Below are 19,099 nucleotides of genomic sequence, written 5' to 3'. Positions count from 1 at the left end.
GGGACAGAACTCTGCTGAAATCTCTTTTACATTTGTCTTAGGAAATGGAAAGATTGCATTGTAGGAGGGGATGAATTTGCATGGCTCCAAAAAACTCTGCAAAGGGAATAAAGAAATATCACTGTAAAGAAAGCACCATATCTCACCAACAGTAAATGACATAATTCCTACACTGAATGCTACCATTGTGTTTCTGAAGCTTGATCTCATCAAAGGGTATCACCAGCTGCACCAAGCTTCTGCTTTCTATCTGCCAAATGTTTCAGCACATACTGGTCTTAGATGGTATGAAAAGCTAACATCTGGAGTTTATTCAGCTATAGAAAATTTTTCAGGATTCATAGAATCATAGAGTCATTTGGGCTGGAAGACACCTTGAAGATAGGCTAGTGCCAACCACCCTGCCATGGGCAGGGGCACCTTCCACTAGACCCGTTTGTTCAAAGCTCCATCCAACGTGACCTTCCGTGTATTATTTTAGTTCACTTCTAAGATCTTAAATGGCATTGATGACTTCATAGAACATGACATAATCCACAAAGTTATGTTTCAGTGTCTTATTGTTTGAAAGTTCCCCTCAGAGTAACTAAAACCACTACTTAAACAAAGCCATCAATTAATTTTTTGTCATATTTCTTAATTCAAGTGGATGTTTTTTAACCTGAAGAAGGTAACAGCAACTAACACAGCAAAAGCTCTGAGAGATGATTGGGAAGGTCTGTTTTTTCTCATGGGTAGACCACAGACACTCATGATATTTCAATGTTGAGGTGTTTTTTTATGGCAACTTGATATTCATGCATCTTTCTACTGTTTGCCTTGCTCATCCAATAGAAGTTTTGTGAACAAGATTTTTTAATATGTCAGGTTATAAACAAAAAATATGGTAATGAGAACACTGAAAGAGGGGCACTTTTGAAGAAAAAGAAATAGATTTCATAAGAAGAAAAAAGAAATTATGTAATTTGCCATTAGGGATTTGCCTGCTTTTCACTCAGAAGTATACCCAAGAATGCTTTAATTACTTTACTGCTTGGGGAGTAACTATGTAAGCACAGACTAATAACCAAAGCATTTGACCGTGAATCAGGTACATTTTGTAACCTGTGCTAAGAACTCCTAATAGGCTAAGAAAAAAGGTTCCTTCCTATTCTGTTAGTTGTAATCAAGCTAAAAGTAATGTAATAAAAAAATTGTTTGATCTCTTTAGTCTGAGCAGATAACAGCACTTTTCTTGATCCAGATTTGTCTGTGACACTAACCACTGCCATTGCCACAAAGAAGTTTAACTCAACAGAAGCAAGGAACTAATACTTTAAATTAGATGGGATACGCAGATCATGTACCAGATGAGTAGAATAAAAGGATTTTTTTTAATGGGGATTTACAAAAGAAGGAGTGACAAGAGAAGGACATAATCATGAGAATGATTTTAGGTCCTTAAAAAACAATCTTATACTGAGAAATTTAAGGAATTTAGCCATTTATCTCATCAAAGACAAATTTTGAAGGCAGCTTGCCTGTGGCCTATAATTAGGGTCTTTAAGTTCTTTTGTAAGCATTCAAGTGTGTAACAATATCCCATAGTTAAAAGGGGAAGATACAAAAAAAAAAAAAATGAAAAGGATACTTGTCTAGTCATTTTGCAGAGAGAGCTTTTTGTAATGACTGATTTTCAACATTGAAGTAGCTTGCCATGGCTTCTGGAAGATTCTCTGTCCTTTGGGATGTTCAGCTTAGAGTGGCTGGTTTCCAAAAGGTATTTTTTTAGTCTGAACACACCACGTACTCTCTGTCTAAGTCACTGGGGTTAGTCTTCAGTCACAAAGATTTTGTTTGCCTTTTTGGTTGCATGAGAGAGGCAGAACACTGGTGGAGTGTCTCCTGATGAACAGTTTTTCATTTAAAAGCAAAAAATATGTATGATGGCACTGTGACCTTGAAAATTCATTCAGCTTCTGTGGCTACATGTGACAATATGCAGAACTCTTGTATTTCAAGGGCTTCAGCTGACACATCACACCTAGGATTGCCAGAGACTATTACCTGGACTACTTATCTTGTCACTTAGTGTTCTTTTGATCATGTCATTGTATCAAAGCTGCAAACATTTGGGTCTTGCACAAGCATCAAGGGGCATTAAAGGACCGTGAGCCGTCCAACACCAAAGATTTAGAGGTGTCAGAATCAATTACTTGCTGGTAACAACAATGGCGTAGGGTTATTTAATTAATGGGAAGGTTTTCTAGAGGTGATACTGTCCTGATTACAGTATCATACATGGCTGCAGTGGAAATTTTCTCTTAGACTTACTTGTATTGTCTGCATTAATGTGGCTGTGTGATTTCATGTTATTTCTTTTCAGCTCCAAGAGCCTGATCTAACGACTCACCAAATATTCAAATTCTTTCCAAAATGGAAATTACATGAAGACACCCTTGCTAGAACTTGCTAAAAGGTCTGTGATGCTCAAGATGATCAGTGACTGTCAGGCCATGTCAGGATGGGGTCTGGCTGACAGCATGAGAAAGATAAAGTAGCAGTTAAGACATGTTACTTAAAAGTACCTTTTTTCTTTTTTCTCTTTCTAGTCCACATCAGGAGTAAACTAAGGCATTGTTTTGTCAATAAATGCTTGTCTGTTTCTGTTCTTCCTGTGCTGGTTGTTTGGGGGTTTCTGGGGGCATTGCAGAACCACAGGAAACTCAGGATGGAAGGACTCCAGGAAGTTCCTCCAGGGCTGTTCTCTGTGGCCAATTTCATGAGGAATCCAGCAAATAGGATCAGTCAGGTAAACCTGAGATGGAGGGTTGGTAAGACACCTGATATCCATCCTGAATCCTCACAACAGGGCTTTTAGTCCATTCCCAGAGTAATCCAAGCTGAGAGGCCGTTCCACTCACTGAGCTGCTCTTTGCTTTGACCTTGTAACCAGGCTCTTTTCTTTACTGTAGCTCTTGTGGTTTTTGTGGTCGTCCTCTTTTTATTTGAAAGTGTTAGAATACATTAAAGTCCAATTCTGTCTTGACATCTAATTCCCCCTGGAAGCAGGATCTTGAACCCTATTACTGACCTGCCCTGTAGGGAGGATTGCAGAGACGGTGTAATAAATGAAGGAAAGATCAGTTGCCAGCCAGGCAATAGACTCACTCGTTACCGATGCCAAGTAGAGAATGAGGTTGTTCCATGTGATCCAATTTGTGATTTTTCTCATTTCTTCAGATACAGGACAGATTGCAGAAAGTGACCATGTAACCACATTAGTCAGTGACCCCTCTTTGTTCTCTGAGGTTTGTTGTTAAGGGAACTGAAGAGGTAATGTTTTTGTGCTCAAGAGCCAAAAAATTAGATGAAAGCCAGAAACTTGTTTCTAAAAGTTCACCGAGGCCCTTTTGGCATGTGTCTCTGTTTCCCATAAATGGCCAGGAAGCTAACTGGTACATCCTCAAGGTTGTATTTCCATTTGAAATTATTCTTCGTTAAGGGTGGGTTGTCTGTCTGGTGGGTCTTTGCCATAATGTGGTGTTGTTTTTCTTGCGGTGATGGTGGTTCTTTATGTTTTCATTTTAATGATCTCAGAGTGACCCCCAGGGCTTGGGTGGACTTTTCACAACCTCTGCACATACCAGAGAGCATTTCCTTGCCTGATCTCTGTGAAAGGACTTCCCTTGCAAGCCAGCACAGCTTCAATAGGGATATTCTCTTTTGTTCTGATTCTCTAGGGACTGTGTTCACTCTGTCCATCTGCCTTGATGGGGATGTGTTTTTTAACAGGATCCTTCACTGGAAAGTGGGATTTCATGTGCTTTCATCTCAGGTTGCATTCATTAGCAAGAACCTTTCAAATGCAATTTGATGTACGAAGCTGAAGCATGCTTTTTCTTCTGTTCCTTTCTTGTGTTTCCATGAACTTTTGTAACCGCATTGTTTATTGTATAATTTGTAAATAATTATAAACATATTTATATTGTGTAACACACAATGCAAATATTCATGTGCCTTTTCTATTAGCCTGTCTTAAGTGAGTAATTGCTTTGAGATAACTGGTTAACAGCAAGTTATCACTGAATTATGCAGTGGGGATACTGGGATATCTTAACAGTTACTCAGGGTCCCCAGCACAGTCTCCTGAGTATTCAAATAATGGCAGACTGTGCCCTGCTGGGGTCAGAAGAAAGTATGTCATATTTACTTTTTTAATAATAAAACAGTATTCTAAGCTAGACAGTAATACAAAATTGCTACAAAGGTGAGAGAAGATATACTCAGCTTCATTAGTCCTGTAAAGTTAAGTGGACTTATTAAGATTTCTGTACAGACAAATGAAATATATTGTTACTCAGTACCTTTTACCAAGCACATTAATGGAGATTTAAAGGATATTGTGGGTCACAATCATGTATATATGCTAATTTTTACATGAAATGATACTGCCCGAGATAATTCATAGTGCCAAGGTGAAACACACTGGTGACTTCATTAGTTTGTTCAACATGAATCCTATTTTGATGTTGCCTCAGTGGGGACAGGATTCTAATACAGGTCCCACCCAAAAAGACCTTGTATTCTAGTTAGACTACATGTAAATGACAGATGAGAAAACAGAGGTAATAACACCCTATAAGATTAAACACTGTTTTTCAGGTTTGTGGTTTTTATTTCTACAGCTCGATTTTCATCTGTACGAAGTATCATTACCACCAGAGCTGACAAGCAGGGAAGAGTCTGCCGTGAAGAACCCTGGGTTGAGCTGGCAGCTCCAGGTGAATGACCGAGCTGTTGAATAGATTATTGCTGCTGTTTTCTTCCTGGTGCTAGTCTTGCTCCTCACTGCGCAGCAACATCAGTGTACATCTGCTATTCCTCTGTTGAGTCTGAACCATGTTATTTCTCTCATGTGTTTTTTGTCTGTTTGGGGTTTTTTTGGTTGCTTAAAAAAATTTGTCTTTTTTTTGTTTGTTTGTTTGTTTTAATCTATCTGCAAAGTGAATATGGTTCACAATGCCAATGAGCTTTCAGGAATTTTGGAAGTGATGCATCACCAGAAATTGGCCTGTTGACTTAAGTAATTGTCTTACTATTTGATATACAAGGAATCAGTTGTGCCTAGCTGATTTAAAAAATAACCTCATAGACTTTTGACTAAGCAGAATTCAGCTGGGTTTCCACAGTGTGGAGCCCATGGGAGGTGCCAAGTTTGCCTGCTTTCACCAGCTGATCTACCAGGAAACTGCTACGCTGTAGAAACACTTCCGCTAATTTCCAGTTTGCAAGGGACATATTTCTAATCAGGGTCTTGTTCTCTTTCTTCACACTTTCCTCATCCAGACAGAAACCAATCTAATGTAGAGTTCAGAATTAGTCTGGTCAGATATTTTCGAGGGGCTTCAACTTAGGATGCCACTTGACTCCCTAGATGGAGTTTCATCCATTAATGTGCAGCTCATATGTGTGCACGCATACTTTAGGAGACTGGCTTGTTCTGATGACATTGTGTCTACTAAGAAGACAGTCTCAATAAAGCAGCTGTGCTATCTGCATAGGACCTCCTGCTGCTTTCTGTTTGAGCAGCATCACCAAAGCTATGCTGGTGGGGAATCTGGAGGGGTTCATCTCCAGAACCTGTAACAGAAATTCTAAAAATGAGGTATTAATGTTTAATTTCAAACAGACGTGTATTTTGAAACATGTAGGCAGCATTTCATTCTCTTATCACTTTTACACCTTCTTCTAGGAACATTCAGTCAATTTTGCCTGTACCTTTGCGCCACATGTGGTAGGGAAACATGCACGCACTTGATGTTCTTATACTTTTTAACTTGTTTATAATTTTATTTATGGATAAAATACTGGTATTGCTTGTCTGAAAGTAAAGCATGAAAGTCCACAGAAAAAGCTTATTTTCCTGGAGAAACTGTTTGACTGACAATCGCAGCTGAGTCCTGATGAAGAGAAGAACCCTATGCTTGCTATCTCTGGAAGGCTGTTTGATATGAAGTGTGATGAAGTGACTGAGTAAACAACATATCCTGTCACAAAGAAGCAGTCGTGGCCATCTCCTTGCATAAGTATTAAAAACTGAAGGTCTAGAAGACTGAAATGCCATCAGACCTACGGTGACCCTTGCTAATGATTTCCACACTGCTGATGGTGATGTTGGCACTACACTAATAATCTGCAAGCTTGTCATGTGTCTGTGTTTTAAATATTTGTTATTGTTTCAGCTATGACTGAATTAGTTAAAGAACAAGGACGGGAAGCAATGGCTTAAAAGGAAAAGAAGCAATGGTTTACTGGAGCATGTGGTGGCAGATGGTACTGATTACAGGTATGTGTTGTATAGACCAGAACATGAATCATTACTCTGTTTACGAGTGAAACCAAAGTATCAAGAGCAACATTTACAGAAATATCCGGTAGGTCAATCAGTGAGTTTAGATGGTGCTAAGTATACATTTATCGGTTACAATTGTTCCATTATAAAGGACTGGAAGGAAAGATATTTTAAGAATAAATGAAGAGTACACAGTTGTTGTACCATACACGACCACATTAGACAGAACCTCTAATAGAAGGGGGTTGAAAACTAACATGCGCTTTTTTTCTTTCTTTTTTTTTTTTTTTTTCCTGAGATTAAAAGGTCAGCTCTGCATTAAAATTCAGTAATTGGTTTGGGCAGAGGGAGAGGTCGGATGCAGAACAGACACTCACCTCACTATCCAGCACCACCAAGCAGACCCACTCCATCAGAGGGACACAGCTGTGGTCTTTGAGGTAAAGTGGTGGCAGCAGTGGAAATCAAGCGTGAAATTAAGTCACAAAAGGTCAAACAGAATTCTCATTTCAATCATCACAGACAAGTTTTATGGTCCAAGAAACAGGACCTTAAAGGCCTTTAGCTACATTTTTAAGAGGTAGACAGCTCTCCAAGTGTGTTTCTCCCACCAAATCCCAAACAGTGTAATGAAAACAGGCCTTATTAAAATAAAGCACTTGAAGTATGTTGTCAGAATGTATATGAATCAAGGGATAAGGCTTCGTGGAAGAACTTGGAACATAAATGTTAAATTCCCCTCAGCAGAAGTAGAGGAAGAATGTATACAAAAGAACATTACAAATGGAGAAAAGTAAAGTGTTTTCACATTGCTGGCCAAGGGGAAGTTAACTGGGGGTGATATCCAATATGGGAAATGATGTATTTTTACAAATAATACCTCAGAGGTTGTTGAATTAATGTGTTCTTTTGCCAAAGGGCGCTTTGTGGAGCATTACAAGAAATATGGTGGGGGTGTTTTTTTTGTTACTGTGCCTTTGAAAGTCACTATAACTTATTCACACATACATCAAACATCTACTTGCACAGATTGAACAACTCAACTGCGTAAAATACTTCATCACGTGGAAGAGTACTTATCTTGGAAGATATGTGACAAGTTATCAAGTTATACATGAAGAAAACTGAAGAGCGGGTAGAAGCTTTAGATACTATAACTTATACTACTGCTTTGCACAGTAGGTCATTATCCATTCCCTTTTGCAGAACCTGAGCTCACCCAGCAGTGTTTCCCATGCTGGTATCCTTCTCAGGGACATCAAGACACATATATCTTGTTTGATCTTACAGACATCTTACTGTCTTCTTGAACTATTTTCTGCCTTTGCATTCTTCCCAGCTCTTGGAAACATCTGATGGGTGTTTACGCGAGGAAACAGAGCTTCTGTTTGTTTGTAAAGCAAATACAGGAATTAAATCCATCCCAAACTTCTCCCATGTGTCTCCTGTCATCCCCTCAGATTTCTATTCCCCAAAAAAGGACTCTTACACCAATGCCTTTCCATGTGCTTCTTTTAATAACCAGTCACCATGACCCTTTCAATGGGACCTCCTTTATTACTGGAGCTGACTGCTAAGTGTAAGCACATGTACTGTCTGCTCCCTGGCTCCAGTTAATTTTTTTTTCAAGCAGGATTTGTTGCACACTGATGCTTGTAGGCAGTTAAAAGACTTGCCTGCCCTCATTTGAATTACTCTTTGATTTCTAGTGAGACCGTAAAAAAGAAGAGCCACTGGAAACAGGACAAATAATTGCCTGAGTAAAAGTGCAGCATGACTGTCTATAGAATCGTGGAATGATTTTGTTTGGAAGAGACCCTCAAGATCATTGAGTCCAACCATTAACCTGGCACTGGCACTAAATATGTCCCTAAGAATCTCATCTATGCATCTTTTAAACCCCTCCAGGGATGGTGACTCCACCACTGCCCTGGGCAGCCTGTTCCAATGCCTGACAACCCTTTCCAGGAAGAATTTTTTCCTAATATCCAACCTAATCCTTCCCTGGTGCAACTGAAGGACATTTCCTCTTGTCCTAGGAAGTAGTCACCTTTGTTTAATTGAAATATCCATGGTACTGAAGCATTGTCACTATATAGTTGATATTAACTAATGTGGAGTAACTAAGATATGGTACATGCTTCCTTTCCAAATGCTACAGATAGCAAAGTACCTTCATGCATTAATGGCTGGCCGTTTCATACTATTTAATAAATTCCCAATGAAGAGAAAAATCTGTTTAGTTAAGTGTAAATATTCAGCTACAGAACAAATAAGGGACACAAGATCTGAATAATTATTGAACAATAACTATTCAAAACCTCAAGATTTAAAATCTGAAATCAAAACGTATTCTCAACATTTTGATTTTTTACAAAGTACTAAGGAAAAAAAAAAAAAGTAGATTTTTTTAAATCCTGCTTTTATCTTATGTTTTTACCTGCTTTAGGAATAGTGTTTGTCTTTTAGTTAGCAGATTTGAAAAAAGCTGTTTACAATACAATAGAAGTTTGGCCTATTTCATCATAAATGAAAGCCTAAGAAATACTAACTTCCTCAAAGTAATGTTAGTGATCAGTAAAATGCTGGGTTATGGGATAAAATAGATCTGGTAAAAGTTCCATGAGAATTTTACAGAATTCACTTCCAATTCCCACAGTCTAATTCAAACTAAAATGTGGGCTTTGACAACTAAAACAATGCCACAGAATAAAAAGAAGCTCTCACTGGAAAAGATGGACTTGACCATGGATATTTTAATGAGGGGTCACGCTTCTATACCAGAGATAATAATCCCTTTTCATGGGTGAGATATCTTTTGTTTCATCATGAAAGCTATACTTGAGTATTACATTTGTTCACATTCAGTTATGGGATCCGAGTGTGTGATACCGCTTTGTCATCCCCCGAGCTGTGCTTCGACTCACAATGCGAGTGTCACACTGGGGATGGGTGACTTGACATTGACAAGTGATTTCTTGGCTTTTAGAAAAAAACTTCTCCACATGACAGGTCCATCACACTATAAGGCAATTGTGCTCTTTCACTCTCCATCTTGCATAGCAGGACACACCACAAATAAAATACTGCACAGGGCAGGGATTGAAAGAATGATGTTTTCCCTGAGACATAATATTTAATATATATTTTCTTTATATTTAATAATATTTTATTTTTTCCACTGTACATTTTTTTTAACTTAATCATTTATAAATTAACAGATTTGTGAATCATTTAAGACAGTTTATGTGTTGTATGTCAGCATACATATTGATGGTGCCATGAGAATATTAAATGCAGTAATTGACAATGCTATGCGGCATAAGCTTTTTCAAGTAATTAAGTCCTGATTTAAATCCCACTGAAATCAGTAATATAAACTGTGGATTTCATGAGCTTTAGACCACTCCTGGTTTACAGTACTCCTAGTATCCAGGACTTAGCTTCTCAGTTACTACAGGTGCTCCAGATGAAAAATGTGCACTATGAGCGAGTAATTTCACCCAAGAGTTTACCTGGATGTGAGCACTATTTTCATAAGGCCACAATGTGACTTTATTGGGCCACAGAATTTATTATTTTTTTTTTATCCAGCCATAACATATCAGAATTTCAAGTCCAGCAAACAATCAGCTCAAATATAAACTAGAAATCATGATCAGAGAGGAATGTGCCCTGATTGCAATACTTTGGACACAAACAATGAAGTCAGAGTTGAATGCAATTATCAGGTCTTGCTAAATAAATGAACATAGCAGTTGGAAGTAAATGCAGATGTGATGCACGGTTTCTTCATTGATTCACTCACATTTGTCAGCCCCACTGATGCCAGAGAACTCATTATTGTTTTGAATTGGTGAATCAGATCTAAATTATACCCTTTGTTTATTATGTCACACCCACCTGTATACAATGAGCCAAAGATGTAAAACAAATTCTCTGGAACTATTCTAGCTTCATAAATGTGGAAATGGGACACCTTTCTCATTTAGTGTATTAATACGAATTCAAAATTTTCAGAGTTAGTGATTCCAGATACAGGACTGAAGAGACCTGGCAGTGGAATGGAGAAATTAATGAAAGAGAAATTCAAATGGAAAAGAAATACCCATTGCAGAATTTCCCATTTTAAAATTTGACTTTTCAGTTTATACTCCCAATTGTGTCATATACTTTCAATTGTGTCATATACTTTCAATTGTATCAGAATTACATCACTATAATAATAACTGAACCTAGTGTAAAATAAATACTACTTACAAGCCTTTCATCCATGCTACCAGTTCTGGACATCTCCGCAGGTTTTAAAAATACGCTCACTTCCTTTGATCAGGAACATCAACCCCAAATTTTGGGGAAGAAAAGGATTTGAATGAGCAACAGCACAGTAATTAGAATGGAGTTTAGAAGACTTATTCCTTACAATATCCTTGCAAGTTACAACTAGGGCATTTCTTGTAAAAGAAAAAAAAAAAGTCCAGCAAAGACAATATCTGAAGACTAACCCAGATTGAAATCTTGTTCTTAGCCCAAATATGTGCAAAAGAACTTCCCTGTACTATATTTTTTCAAAGCTTGCACTTTCTGTTAGGTTGTAGTTCTACTAGGAATCCCACAGCAATCTGAAAACTTCTTTTCATTTTCTCAGCCACCTAGAAATCTTCGTAGCATTCTGACAACAAAACACATTGTAATGTTCCATACTGAATGTTGGATATTGTCTAAATTGTCTCTGTTATCCAAGCTAAGGTAAACCCTGGCCCCTGGGCCAGCCACCTATAAAACTCCTCTATGGCATGTGTCCCAGTTGTTGTACTGGGAATTATTTGGTTAACTACAGACTAGATATTAGGAGTGAACTACTGTGTGTACAGCATGGACAAACAGAGGACGATTAGAATCCTCTCCAGGGTGAAAGAAGGTTGGTTAAGAAAATACTTTGGCCTTCCCATTACACCCGTAACAGAATGTCAATACAATAATGCACAGGACCAGGTCCTGTCACTGCATTTTTAAATTAGTATCTATGCACAGTGCAAACTAGAGAAATAGACCTCCAGGTACTCAACACCTTAATTTCACAGATTTTACTTTAGACCAAAATTTCTTACAAATTCCTTGCAAGAAATCAAGCACATTCTGAATTAATCTTGCCTAGAAGTGTGAAGTTTATTAGCAGTTACAATACCTCCTAGTATGCTTGTTTGAAGATACACATATAAAATATCCCATTAGCAAAGGCACACATTATCACATTCAAAACAAAAATAAAGTCTCTGCTGCATATCACAGAATCATAGTGGGAAAATACATTGTCCTGTTCTTTACCTGTTAGTACAAAATGTCTTCTTTCCAGATAAAAAGGTGTTGCAATTGCATGTCTTCTTTGTAGCGTTGTCATGTGTGACCTTTTGCACCCCCTAAACATGAGAGAGTTTCTCATAATCCTGGAATCGTGCTGAAGATGCATAGGTACATTAACTATTCACTCTAGATGAGAGTCAAAAACATAGTAAGCAAGGGCTCTATGCCACATATGGATGGTTTTGTAGGAACTGTGGCTGCTGCACAGAATCACAGAATGTCAGGGATTGGAAGGGACCTCGAAAGCTCATCCAGTGCAATCCTCCCATGGAGCAGGAACACCCAGATGAGGTTACACAGGAAGGTGTCCAGGCGGGTTGGAATGTCTGCAGAGAAGGAGACTCCACAAGCCCCCTGGGCAGCCTGGGCCAGGCTCTGCCACCATCACTGAGAACAAGTTTCTTCTCATATTTAAGTGGAACCTTTTGTGTTCCAGTTTGAACCCACTGCCCCTTGTCCTATCATTGTTTGTCACCGAGAAGAGCCTGGCCCCATCCTCGTGACACTCACCCTTTATATATCTGTAAACATTAATGAGGTCAGCCCTCAGTCTCCTCCAAACTAAAGAGACTCAATTCCCTCAGCCTTATGCACAGTCATAAGTATGTTGTGCAGCCGATCTCCTTACCAGTGCTGAGAGCAATATTATGTGCCTAAAGTTGGGTCACTGCCAAGGAACTGATAAATTTATTTTATTAGATTTATTACTAATGTATAAGAGTCTTTAATCTGAAAGCTCAGACTTGTTGTTTCCAATTAGGGTCAGATGGAGTCCTTAGGAAGGCATATTCTCTTTAAAACAATGGATATCAAGTAACAGTATTTTACATGCCTGTAAGAAGGGAATATTCATGATAAATCCTGGCTATGCAGTGGGGTCTTGAGGCCAAAAGGGACCAGCAGGTCAAATCATACAGTCTGACCTCACAGGTTTTAAATTTCATCCAGTGTTTCCTAAATGGAGTGCATTGACTCAGGCTAGAGTTTTTCTGCCTGATTACTAATAAAAGGTACTGAACTGTTGTCTACCACAGTTGGGTAATGGGAGGCAAATGAGACACCCCCAAATCCCAAAAGCCTCTGTAGATGAAGGAAAGGATGGATTGAGTGGTCCCTCATGCTGGGTAGGGAAATAAAAAACTTCCAATGTCCTTGGCTCTCTGGCTTGGAGGGGATCTCCTTTTAGCCCTCAAATCTATCATCTTTAGCTCTGTGCATGCAGGTGTAGCAGGAGACATCAAAAGGATGGGTCGCAGAACACGAGAGCTCTGGCCTCTCCCAGGGACCATCCATCCCACCAGCTGCTGGGACAGGGAGGAGTAAAAGGCAATAAAGCTGTAAATGAGACGAGAAATTTTTCCTGGCTCCTGAGGGCACTGGGGAGGGAAATACAGTTATAGTTCCGGGAACAAGGTGAAGAAGCCTTGGGCACGGTCTGACCTGCTGGTCTGCGAGAAATGTTCTCTCAGCCAATTCTTCTGAAAATGTCAGGAGGGAAATGTAAAGATTTTAAAAATTGCCCTGTAAAATTACAAAATGAAGCTCTCAGCTGGAAAATGGCATTTTAATACAAACTTGACTGTGAAATAAAAGCATTATAATAATCCTAAAATAAAATAAAATATTCCATTTTATCAGATTCTTCATTTTGGCATAATAGAATGTTCCAGTTTTCTGAATGTATTTTTTTTCTCCTGATTTATGTTTCATGGTTTCATTCTGACAGAACCAAAATCTCTTTAGTATTTCCTCGACTTTAATTCTTATTTCTTTTGTGCTTTGAAACCTGCCATGAAAAGCCCCGGATGGCAGCTAGATGGCATTACTATTGCTTCTACTGGTTTTACTTGCCATTGCCTTTGTTATGCAAAAATTGCACTACCTCTGGTTCCACAGATTGATGCTCAGAGCAAATTTCGAGACAATTATTTATGATGTTCCCCAACTCTTCTCTGAGTCACTGCTTTCTAAGAAATATCTTCTGTTTTCTTGGAAAAGCTTCTCTTCTTTGTTCCCAAAGACGAACATTTTGTTGTTTGTAGTGTTTACGAACATGGTCAAGAGAACTGCTAATTAATGGTTTCTAACAAGACCTTTTTAGCTTTCTTCTTTACAGTCATTTCAGCAGTAAACAAGGTATTTTAGACACAAAGCATTTTAGATAATGCTTCTGGTTTACACATAATATTTAGACCAAGGTTTATACATAATATTTATACCAAGGTTTATACATAATGCTCAATAGGCAATAATGACTATTATAATTTTACGCATTAACTTAGTCCCTTATTCTTTAAAAATTAATTATATCCTCTACTAAGGGGAAGTTACCATATGCAGCCCAATGGCTTGATGTTGTTAGCTTTACTTAGAGATAAACAGACCGATACTGGAACCGAAATGGTCAAAATGCATGCATGATCCTGCCTTCTAGGAACCTTCAGTCCATTTTGCCTGTACCACTATTTGTGCTACATGTGGTAGGGAAACATGCACACACTTGATGCTCTTATACTTCTTAACTTGTTTATAATTTTATTTATGGATAAAATAGTTTATAATTCCAACTGGCATTGCTTGTCTGAAAGCAAAGCATGAAAGTTCACAGAAAAAGCTTATTTTCTGGAGAAACTGTTTGACTGACAATTACAGTTCTGATTAAGAGAACCCTACGCTTGTTATCTCTGGAAGGCTGTTTGATATCAAGTGTGATGAAGTGACTGAGTAAACAACCTATCCCGTCACAAAGAAGCAGTCGTGGCCACCTCCCTGCATAAATAGTAAAAACTGAAGGTCCAGAAGATTCAAATACCATCAGACCTATGGTGACCCTTGCTAATGATTTCCACACTGCTGATGGTGAAGTTGTAGCACTGTTGTCTGCATCACCGCTCTTGGCTCAAACTTAAGAAAACTTTCTGCTTGTTCAGGCCTGGGGAAACCAAATTTCTTGCTGTAGGTTTAAGAAAGGTGTTGGCATTACGCTAATAATCTGCAAGCTTGTCATGTGTCTGTGTTTTAACTGCAGACAGTTTTTCCTTTGCTAAGGAAGCATTTGTCCCAAGAGCTGACTCTAATTGCAGCCTCTTGGTGCCTGCTAGTGTTTTTTCAGAAGAAATTGTACTGAAAATAAACTCGGACCATTACCCTAAGGCAAAAAATCTTCCTTGAATATAGTAAAAAAGAAATTGTAAAACTTTGCACGCCATCTGGCAGTCTCAGGTGTAAAAATATCCCAACTTTTAGTAAAGATCTGTTGAAGGTGTGCTCCTTGAGATTCCTCTGGAGAAGTCAGAAAATTATGGAGAAGTTATTCTAGTTGAAACTAAGGGAAAGTTCCACGAAAATGTGATTCTGCGCTAAGGGAAACTTTCATCAACAAATCTGAAAGTGTGTTCTTATCCTCAAGTAGGATCAAAGATAGATGGAAAAGAGGATGGAGAAAACACCACCAATTCTTAGTGTTACACTGTGTTTAAAGAGAATTGCTAGTTTCCCACATTAATGGATAATAAATGGATTGGCTTGTGATTATTGTGTAGGTATCCTCACACACACCGAAAAGGCAAAAGTCTTGTTGAGTTAGAAGGTGAGTGTTGCCTACAAGCTCCTTTGAGAGGGATGCAAGAGCTAGAGCAGCTCAGCCTGTTTTCAACTGGCATTGAGTGAGTTTGCAGATTAAACACGGTTTATAGGTAAGATGAGGCTGCAACAAGATCCATCACTGAAGAACACAAGGCAAAGTGGGCACGATCACACTGACATCCTTCTCTTGGTCTGATCACACTGACATCTTCCATGCTTCCTCCTGCCTCGCACCAGATGCAAGACACAGAGAGAGGGCATCTCTTTGCCTGCCACTTTCCAACCCCTTTTGGATTTTTTTTTCACTGGTGAGCATCACTGCAGAGTTGTGTTCTGAGACAGGAGCACTTCATCCCTCTCAGATCCACTTTTCCTCCCCTCTATCCTTGCTTCCAGGTCTATGGTTTTGTTGCCCCCCATGTTCTCTGTGCTGCAAATACCCACCCAGCCCTTGCAGGACGACGCTGCTCTGCACACCAGCACAATGTGCTTGACACAGTGTGCTCACCAAACCACACATTTGAAAACTGTGCTCTTGTGAGAGGTTTTCTCAGTCATCACCACGGGACATTTAAATGGAGACCAGTGCAAACAGCTGCTTGGTGGGTCAGTCTCTCTTTCCCCCCATAGCTTGCATAAACAGCAAGAAATTGTTTTCAGGAAGCATCAGGAAAGTAAAAAGCTATTATCACAATAAACACTGAATGGCAGGGTGCTTTTTTGAAACAGTCCGCAGGGTTAGGGATGGTGTGACATTCTGTTAAGTCATACTCTTTTCTGTTAGTAAAATGACTTCCCTATCGTCAGCACAAAATGTATTTGTTAAAAATAACATGCATCTATTTTCCAGCATGATTTGCAACTGAACCCAAATTCCACCAGTCATGAATAAACAATGATATTCAAATGTACATCTACACTCCTGCCCTTTGGTGGTATAGAAATGGTGCTGGGAATTAATCATGGGCAGACCAGCCTGAGAAAACTGCACTAAACTGCTCTTTCAGCCCTGAAGATGGGCTTGGGTGCCCAGAATCTCCTCTGTTCTCTCCAGCTATATCCTTCTCTCCAGCTATATCCTTCTCTCCAACAAAAGCCACATACTCTTTGCAACCATCTGTAATCCTGGATAAGAGGCTTTTAGTGTGGTTCTCCACTTGGCATAAGTTAAAGCAGCCATGAAGAGCCTCTGCCTTATATCTAAGCCCAATTAACTCCACGATTCCCCTGCCAGAAGGGAAGTTTGTGGAATCACTCATAAACCTCCCTTCCTTATCTGCTGTGTCCATAAATGACAAATCCACCAATTTTATAAATTTGCTCTATGCCTCAGAATACATCACGGTACTTCTGTGTTGGTTTCCTATCTTGTTCTCATTTACATAACTGTGAATCAGCAAAATCAATGAATATAATTACTAACTGCCACCAAGCACAGAATTTAGAAATGTTTAACAGATGTAACTTATGCTGTTCGAGCAAAATTACTAATGGTAAACATTCAGGGCAAGAAAGCCATTTTAAAATATTACTTTAGAGGAGGAGTGAAAGAAACTGAATTTAGATCCTGCAACACCCACACCTAGAATTGCTAGGAAGCAAGATTATACTCTCCATTGCCAAAGCAAAAAGACAGTAGGTTGACTGAAAGGTTTTAACTTACTTAAGCTGTAATAAGTAAATAGGTGAGTTTCAGTTTTGTAAGAATTCATCACAGCTGGTTGGACCCTGTGACAGAAGTAGCAGAGTTGGGGTGCAGCCAAGCTACATGTTGCACTCCCATGCCTACAGCAGGGGTTGGTTAACACCCTTGATATCTCTTAGAGAGGAGGACCACAACTATGAAAGCTTTGGGAAGACAGTTCATGGAAAAATTCTCCTCTGCACTGAATTTGGAAAGCTTGTGAACAAACCAGAAGAACCTGAAGGAAACCTTTGATGTTTCTTTTTAGGGGATAGGGAATGTTCCTCTGTGCCAAAACCAGAAGGTATTGGAGAGCCATCATAGTCCAGAGTAACCACAAAAATGGTAAGATTTAGCAACTAGCTTTGCAGAAGGGAACAAGAAAAAGCAAAATAACAAAAAGAAGTTGAGCTTATTTGGATATGCTCCTGGAGGTAGATTTTGAGCCAAAATTAATATAATGTTCTAAGTATGCAGCACGTACAACACAAAATGAAGAGCTCACGTGTACCTAAAAAAAATATATCTCCACCAACACAAATCTCTCCCAAAACCGTACCACAAATCTGACCTAAACTGACCTAAAAATAAAAGTGTCTTCTGTAGTGTCTGTATATTTTAAAGTTGATGTACTGTTGTTTTGTGTGGATTTGTCTATGCATATATTTTATCTTTTTTCTTCCAGAAAAGCATATACATTAATGAAGGTGGATATCTCCACATGCCAGCCAATGCTTATCAAAGCATATGGGCTTTCTTGATAGATGATGAGTTTTCTACAAGGTAAAGATTCCAGGTATGCTGAAAGAAATCTGGCCACTAACAGGACTCCAAGGTGAGAAATAAAAGTGACAGAACTTTTATACCATCTGAAAAAAAAAATTTTAAAAATTTTTACATAATACCTTTTTTTTCCCTGCCTTTTATAGCTTCACTGTTTTCCTCTACCAGTAGAATTTCTTTGGCAGTCATTATGAGACTGCCTTCCACAAGTTTGTTGTGTACTCGCCCTTTGAAAAATATTTCTCTTTGAAGTGTCACTTTTATAAGTATTATTGTTATAACTCTAGCTCCAATTTGCCATTTAAGTTCTATTAAGCTTAGCAGGTCTTCCACAATACAAATAGTACTATCCTTATTCAGAGCTTTTCAGAATTTTGGTCGTGTTTTTCACTTGCTTTTAAATTAAAATAAGAAAAACATTTCTGGTTTTGTTCCATTTCTTTTACAAAAAATATGCTGAAAATATTTTATTTCTCAGCTCAGTTCTCAAGTGATGAAAATGTCCACAAATGCAACTAATAGGTTAAATGGGCCACGTTATGGATTAAATCTTACAAAACCACTGTCTAAAGTTGTGATATCTCTGAATTTTTGGTAACATATCTCTCCTTCATAGAGAGAGTAGGGTTATTCAAGGGTACGCCTTTCAGAAGGAACTGAAGTGTTTAGGAGAGCAAGTCCCATTGCACAGACAAAGTGGTCCTAACGTGAAGACCCTGAAAGCATGTAAGAGAGAATTCCTAAAGGTTCAGCTTCTTCTTGCCTATTATGAAGTTTTGAACTTGAAATTGAAGTGCTTCAAAATAAAGACGAATGAGCAGCCTGGGGGAATACATTCTCCTGACAGTGTCTTTGGGAGTGTGTATTTTAACAAAATACAGCCTTTGTTTGGCTGCTCGACACATTTGATGGCTGCACTGATAAGATGAGGTCTTAACATTTGGGAATGCTCTGACTTGATGTAATCAAAGTATCTTCCAAGACTACAACTACAGAGTAGTAGCAAAAGGAAAACTGTTGTTAAGGACAATGAAAACTACCAGTAAGGGAGACAGGAACCATGGGAAAAGGGAGAGTTATGAGGAGGCAGAAAATGGCAGGAAAAGATAAGACAAAAAAAGATGGGCTGTGTAGAGAAGAAGGATGACAGCAAGAGTGGGAGAGGGAAGAAAATCAAAGATCTCAAGGAGAAGAAAAAGAAGAGAAGTGGGGATGATTCAAATGCTGCACAGCAGCAAAGCTGTAGTGGGAAAAGACGCGGGAAGTTACGGGTCAATGGATGGGCTTTGGTGGGAAGCTAGTGAAGGTAATCAGGTTGAGACATGAGGCAAAGTAGCAACAGTGGAATT

This window comes from Nesoenas mayeri, assembly GCF_963082525.1.
Source record: "Nesoenas mayeri genome assembly, chromosome: Z".
NCBI lineage: Eukaryota > Metazoa > Chordata > Aves > Columbiformes > Columbidae > Nesoenas > Nesoenas mayeri.
This window is presented reverse-complemented; position numbering follows the sequence as displayed.